General features: G+C 37.6%; 1 pseudogene; it reads left to right on the forward strand.

The window, feature by feature from the left end:
* The first annotated feature begins 2,092 nt into the window (after positions 1–2,092).
* On the forward strand, positions 2,093–2,867 carry LOC114101140 (large ribosomal subunit protein eL8 pseudogene; annotated as a pseudogene).
* The last annotated feature ends 5,082 nt before the right edge of the window (positions 2,868–7,949 follow it).

Here is a 7,949-nt window from a genome sequence, read left to right on the forward strand (position 1 = left end):
TTTTTTAATGCAGAGTAATACTCCATTGTGTATAAATGCCACATTTTTTTTATCCATTCGTCTATTGAAGGGCATCTAGGTTGGTTCCACAGTCTTGCTATTGTGAATTGTGCTGCTATGAACATCGATGTAGCAGTGTCCCTGTAGCATGCTCTTTTTAGGTCTTTAGGGAATAGACCGAGAAGGGGAATAGCTGGGTCAAATGGTGGTTCCATTCCCAGCTTTCCAAGAAATCTCCATACTGCTTTCCAAATTGGCTGCACCAATTTGCAGTCCCACCAGCAATGTACAAGTGTACCCTTTTCCCCACATCCTCGCCAGCACTTGTTGTTGTTTGACTTCATAATGGCTGCCAATCTTACTGGAGTGAGATGGTATCTTAGGGTGGTTTTGATTTGCATTTCTCTGACTGCTAGAGATGGTGAGCACTTTTTCATGTACTTGTTGATTGATTGTATGTCCTCCTCTGAGAAGTGTCTGTTCAGGTCCTTTGGCCTAATTCTTAGGTCCTTGAAACATTTGAATTTTGTGCAAGGTGAGAGATAGGGGTTCAGTTTCAATCTACTACATATGTGTTATGGTTTGGATGCAAGGTGTCCCCCAAAAGCTTGCAGGTGAGAAAATGCAAGAAGTTGTGGAGAAGAAATGACTGGATTATAGCCTTGACCTAATCAGTGAATTAATCCCCGATGGATTAACTGAGTGATAACTGGAGGCAGGTGGGTTATGGCTGGAGGAAGTGGTTCACTGGGGGCGTGGCTATGGGGTATATATTTTGTATCTGGATAGTGGAGTCTCTCTCTGCTTTTTGATCATTATGTGAGCTAAATTTAGATTTGACAAATCTAAAAGATTTCTTATGAAAATTTTTTCTGAACTACTTTAAAACTTATTTTAAAAATAAGGCTGAGTTTCTGACTACTCTCTGGCAAGTGGTCACTGTGCTCACACTAACATTTTTTTTAGAAAATATCTTAGATTCTTATGTTAGTAAGAAGTAAGAAATAGGTTATAATAGCTGTGAAGGGAAAAAATACAGCTAAGAAAGAAAACTAAAGCAAAATAAATTGAAATTAAAAAACAAATGCCTTTTAAAAAGATTAAAATGCCAAAAATAATCAAGAGAAAAAACGTCTTGCTTCACTCCATTTTCTCACATGACTTTCTCTGTAAACATATCAATCACTCAAGAATGAAGTCACTTACAGCATAGCATTTTTGACTGATCAAACACTAATAGTGCTTTTTAATTTTTAATTAATTAATTAATTAATTTGTGTGTGTGTGTGTGTGTGTGTGTATTTGGTACAGGGATTGAACCTAGTGGTGATTAACCACTGAGCCACAACCCCAGCCTTTTTAAAAAAAAAAAACTTTGAGACAGGATCTTACTAAATTGTTGAGTGCCTCACTAAATTGCTGAGACTGGCTTTGAACTTGTGATCCTCCTGCTTTATCTTCCCAAGTCTCTGGGATTTACAGGCATGAGGCAGTCAACCCAGCAAGTTCTTTGTGACTTAAAAAATAATTTCCATCTTTGAAAATTGATTAACTTTGCTACTTTTTTGTTTGGTATTATGCCCACGATACTGCCACAGTTAACAGAAGTATAATATGTAATAAAAGACAATGTAGAAAACTAAAAAAGCAATTAGAAATAATAAAGTTAATCAGCATTTACCTTTATCTGGTTCCACACACCTCATTTCCCTTGTTATTTTATTTACCCTAATAATACATGTTTCTGCCTCATTCCCCATATCAGGAATTGCTATACCCGCCCCTCATCTTCCAGCAACCAAGGTTCAGTTTACATTCTATCATGGAATTGAGAAATAAGGTCATAAAAAACTTAAAACTATCCAGTGTGTCCATTTATACTAGTTGAGGTGGAGGCCAGTGACCAGACCTATCTTTAGATCAAATGAGTTTCCTTATCTACATTTCCCCATGCTTTGCAGGGAAGCCACAGTCACTGGTCCAGTGCTTCAGCCATTGATTGGATGAAGGATTGACACCTGGCCCAAGGAGTGCTCACTCCTACACTATGTTAAAATAACTAATTGCTCTCTCTTTCTTCTAGCCACCCAGGATGCCAAAAGGAAAGAAGGCCACGGGGAAGAAAGTGGCCCTAGCCTCTGTTCCCCTAAAGAAGCAGGAAACCAAGAAGGTGGCAAATCCCCCATTTGAGAAAAAGCCCAATAATGGCATTGGACAGGACATACAATTCAAAAAAATCCTGACCCATTTTCTCAAATGACCCTGCTACATCTGGCTGCAACAGCAAAGGGCTATCTTCTATAAGCAGCTGAAAGTGCCTCCAGTGATTAACCAGTTCACCCAGGCTTTGAATGGCCATACAGCCACCCACCTGCTTAAGCTAGCTCACAAGTACAGATCAAATAAAAAGTAAGAGAATACCATTAGCCATGCTAAGGAGAAGCTGTAGGTAAAAGGAAAGTCCCCATCAAGAGACCACCTGTCCTTTGCCACCTCAGTGCAGAATGAGAAGGCTTAGCTGGTGACTGCACATAGCTTGAACCCCATAGAGCTAGCTATCTTCCTGCTTCCCTGTGTTATAAGACAGGAGTCCTCCAGTGCATCATCAAAAAGAAGGGTAGACTGAGATGTCTATTTCACAGTGAGATATGCACTGCCATTGCCTTCACATGAGTTAACTCAGGAGACAAAGGAGCTCTGGTTAAGCTGGTGGAAGTTATAAGAACTAAGTACAATGAAGATATGATGAGATCTACCATCACTGGGGAAGCAATGTCCTGGTCCAAAATCCTGTGGCTCACACTGATAAGCTGGAAAAGACAAAAGTTAAAGAACTCATCAGTAAGTGGTTAAGTGCACACTGTTGAGGCCATTTGAGTGATGTGGATCTCATTAGGTACTCTATGGTTTCACTTTAAACCATTAAATATTTTCTTTGTCTTGATTCTTGTTTTATGAAAGCGTTTGCCTTGCACTCTTTTGTAGAGGTCAAACCACTTGTGGTTGGGCACTACCAGATTCATGAATCACTTTCAAATAAAATCTTTAGAATTGTAATGTTTCTAAATATAACTTTTAACAGCTGGCAGCCTCTTAGGGGAAGGTGTATCTCAAGAGGCTGTGCTCAACAGAGGTGAAGGTATTTAACTAAGCCTGTCAGATTCCTTTCCTTGACTTTCCCTGGGAGAACTGAGTAACAGCTGGTCTGCTGCAAGAGAAGGTGGTATAGTTCTACAGAGTGACACCAGGATTTCATGAGAAAAAAAAAATCATGCTGTCATGACAGAGACATGGGCAACCAGGAACCTCAACAATTTCTGTAATTTTAGATCCAACTCTTCTAACCACTAACCTCTCTACTCTCAAGGAAACTCAAGAAAGTTTCTGTTACTTTCCAGAAAACAATAACACCTAGCACCCATTTTTTCCTTCATCACCACCTACAAAGGTACATTGCAACTTTCTTGACCAATGGTCATGCTTTGGTTTAAATATTTCCAGTAGGAATTTATCATTCAAGTCATCCCAGTTCATTTCTAAGCAATTCAATTTTAAAGACATTCCTCATACTGAGTAACCCATCAATCCTCTGCATCTTATCTTCTCCATCTACTTAAAGCATCATGGACATAATGTATGAGCATTGTATCCAATGAAAAAATGCAATAATGGTATCTCTTCATTTTTCTGGTTTCTCTCCTCTGTAACGGTCCCATTTTGGGTGTCCTTTATCGCTGAAAATAATAGTCCATGTGTGGTGTGACCAACACAAATGGCTTTCATCCTCACCTTCCTTGTTTAGTGTAGTTTATTTCAAATACCTAAAATTTGCACTAGACTTTTTTCTCAGACCCATTACATTGTTGAATTGTTTTCAAATTTCTAATTAAAAGAACTTTTTGAAATGAGTTGAGATAACCCACATGTTCTCACATTGTACCTAGGTACAGTAGTTGGTTTTTAGATACAAGATAAAGGTATTAACACTCAAAACTAAATTTCATTTTCACTAGGCTAAATTCTGTTTAAATTCCATTCTTCCATCAAATGCCTCTGACAACCCACCCCACCCTCTTATTATCACGTCTTCCTATAAATTATACTAGTAAATACATATATTTCACTTATTTATTATATCATTTATACTTCCTAATTAAGATAGTCATCCATTAATGAAGATTAGATCTGAAGTGCAGAGTGATGTTATCAGAACCTATAGAGTGCCATAATACATAATCTTAACTGTTAACTAGTAATGATCACAAAATGAAACTTAAGTATATCCACTGGATTCTACACTGTTTTTCTAATCAACACTGGTGATCTTTACAATATGTGACCACAGAAGGTTGATCATGGGAGCCTACTACATTCTTCCCTCTCCTTATAGGGGATGAGAGACTAATCCTATTGAGTAGACAATTTATGCCTTCACTGCTAGTCTCATAGGTGTCCTCCACTCTTTAAAAATATATTTATAAGATAAAAAGTGCCTGCCACAGAGTTAAGAAGGGCGATTTGACTTGAGCCTTCAGTGCTTGAAGAGCCTCAGATTTATTAACTTAACTCTATATGAGGTTATATATAGCTATATAAATACACTAAAATTAACATTTTCATTTATAATCAACTTCAAAGCATAATAATTCCACCACTTAATAAGTAATATGAATCCAATTTCATAAGCTTTGAGGAAATAGATTTTATCACATCCTGTCATTATTATATCAATAACACAATGACAATACACTATGTTTGGGATTAAAAGCAAAGCAAATTTAATGTTAAATGGAAACATTTAAAAATGAATCACAATTTTTTGTCACCCATTTCTCTCTCTCACTCTCTCTCTCTCTCTCTCTCTCTCTTATTTATTTATTTGGTGCTTTATAGCTGTACATACTGATGGAATTTTTGTTACCTATTTGTACCTGCACACAATCCACAATATAACAACATAATTTAGCCAAAATCACTCCCCAGCACCTTTCCTCTCCTTCATCTTCCATCCTTGGACATTTTTCTCTACTGATCTCCCTGGGATTTTCATGAGCTCTGCCCCCATCTTTCTTTTCCTTTTCTTCTCTAGCTTCTGCATATGATAGAAAATCTATAATCCTTAACCTTATTAATTTGACAACTTGCTTAACATATGGTGTCTACTTCCATCCATTTTCCTGAAAATGACATAATATTATTTTTCTTTATAGATGCATAAACTCCATTAGTGTATGTATACCTCTTCTTTATTCATTCATAGGGTTGGATATCTATTCCATAGTTTGACTTTTGTGAATTGTGCTGCTATAAACATGGATATGCATGCAGCACTGTAGTATGTTGACTTTAATTCTTTAGGATAAATACAGAGGAATGGTATATCTGGGTCATATGGTGGTTCCATTCCTAATTTTTTGAGGAATCTCCTTAATTATTTCCATAGTGATTGTACCAACTTACAATCCCACCAACAATGTAAAAGTGTTTCTTTTTCTCCACATCCTCTCCAGCATTTATTATGTGTTTTCTTGATGACTGCCTTTCTGACTGGTGTGAGATGAAATCTCAGCATCATTTTGATTTGTGTCATCCATTTCTAAAATGTAATTTTTATACTCTGGTTATGTTAATAAATGGAGATGATCCAGGCCTTTCTTATTCTCTCAGAGACTCTAGAAGCAAATAAGCATAATAATTCCATGACTTAACTATTCTCCTGGTGGTCCTTATTGCTGTCCACATTAAACTTACTGTCACTTAACAACAAAGCTTTTTACTAGTTAATTGCTCTTGAGAGCATTTCTTTCATTTGATATATTTTTTAATGAGCACTAGTATTGTTATGAGTCAATAAAAATAAAATCAGCAGCAGCAATGTATATGTGATCCTTTCCCTCAAGAAGCTTACTATTCCCACAGACATGATGGCATTTACCTGTACCATGAAGTAAAGAATTGAGTATTATTATTTTAGGAGCAAAACAATTATCTAAGGGGTTTTAAGATGGTGGAATAGAGACGGTCACTTTCCTGGCTGCTCCATGATATGAAATGAAGAAGGCAGAATGGCAGCTTCACAGCAAAGTGGGTAAACAAAAAAAAGGGGAGATGGGGTACTTTATTGGAATTTAATACTGGACATTCAAAGCAAATCAGGGACTCAGGATATTGGATATAATAAAATAATGAAGAAATCCCCAGCCTCTACAGCCACTGCTGTTGCCAGAGGCACCAGCCAGAGCAGTGCCTCTGTGAGCAAAATGGAGGGATAAGGGAATTAAAGTAACCTACATTTTAGGAGGCCTGAGGTGTCTGAGTACTGAGAGTTTAGAGATCAAAGACCCTGCCCGACTAAACTGAAAGGCATGATGCACAAACAATATCCTTGTGTGGAATGAAGCCCCCTCTCTCCTGGCTGCATGTGGAGAACAGAGGAAGGAACCATTTTGCAGTAGCAGTAGGGGAGCTGGAGCTGGGAGAGCGGATTCTTGGCAAACCCAAATTTTGCCTGAAATTCAGTTCTGGCAACCCCCCCACTGCATGACATAGAGTGTACCTAAGTGACCAGGAGAAAATCAAACATGGAGAGAGGTTTACATAGGGGACTACTGGTTATGGAAACCCACCTGACTCTTCCCTTCCCCCTCCAATCAAATAAATCAAAATGACAAGGAATTAAAATTATGTGTCTATAATAACAATGAATGTAAATTGCTGAGAGCCACAGCCGAGTTGGTATGGCCCCTGGCATTTTGCCAACAGTATTGGTTGACAGGCGAGGCATTACTATCCACCTCAGCTGCTACTTTTGAGTTCTTGTGCTACTTTGGAGTTTTCGTGGGGATTCCCGGGGATTCCCCGAGAGTTTCCATTGGTAGGGGAAGTGCAGGAGGAGGGATTTACGGAGGTTATTTCCGGCTGTTGGTTCCTGGACGAGCCGCGTGGCATTCGGGAGAATTCCCCGGGAGCGCGTGTGTGAAATGTTTTGGTGGAGTTCAAAAATAAAGTTTGTTCCTGCTTCAGTGGCTCGTGGTTTGTGCCCAGCCAGACTGCGCAGTAAATGGCCTAAACTCATCAATCAAAAGATATAGAATGTCATATCGAATTAAAAAAAAAAAAAAAAAGACCCAACAATATGTTGTCTCCAAGAGACTCATCTCCTAGGAAAAGACATCCGCAGACTGAATCTAAAAGGATAGGGAAAAATACATAATTCACATGGATTTTGTAAACCAGCAAGTGTTTCTATCCTCATATCAGACAAAGTGGACTTGAAGCCAAAGTTAATCAGAAGGGGCAAAGAAGGACATTTCATATTACTTAAGGGAATTAAATATCAACAAGACATAACAATTACAAATGTTTCTGCTGCAAACAATGGATCATCTACATACATCAAATAAACTCCCTCTCAATTTCAAGAATCAAATGGACCACTACACAATAATATTGAGTGACTTTAGCACAACCCTCTCATCACTGGATAGCTCTTCCAAACAAAAACTAAATAAAGAAGCTGTATAACTGAATAATACAAATAATAATTTAGATTTAACAGGTGTATATAGAATATTTCATTCAGAGGTGACTGAATACACTTTCTTCTCAGCAGTTCATGGATTGTTCTTTGAAATAGATGATATTTTATGCCACAAACCAATTCTTAGCAAATACAAAAAAATAGTTAATATTCTATCAGATCATAATGAAATGAAATTACAAATCAATGATAAAATTAAAAAATAGAAGCTATTCTAACACCTGGAGACTAAATAATATGCTATTGAGAGACCAGTAGATAGCAGAAGAAATCAGGGATGAAATTAAAAAGTACTTAGAGATAAATGAGAATAGTGACACAACATATCAAAACCTCTGGGACACTATGAAGGCAATTCTAAGAGGAAAGTTCATTGCATTGAGCTCATTTATTATTTGCCTCTGGGGGA

The sequence above is a fragment of the Marmota flaviventris genome, chromosome 11, assembly GCF_047511675.1.
Source record: "Marmota flaviventris isolate mMarFla1 chromosome 11, mMarFla1.hap1, whole genome shotgun sequence".
Classification (NCBI taxonomy): domain Eukaryota; kingdom Metazoa; phylum Chordata; class Mammalia; order Rodentia; family Sciuridae; genus Marmota; species Marmota flaviventris.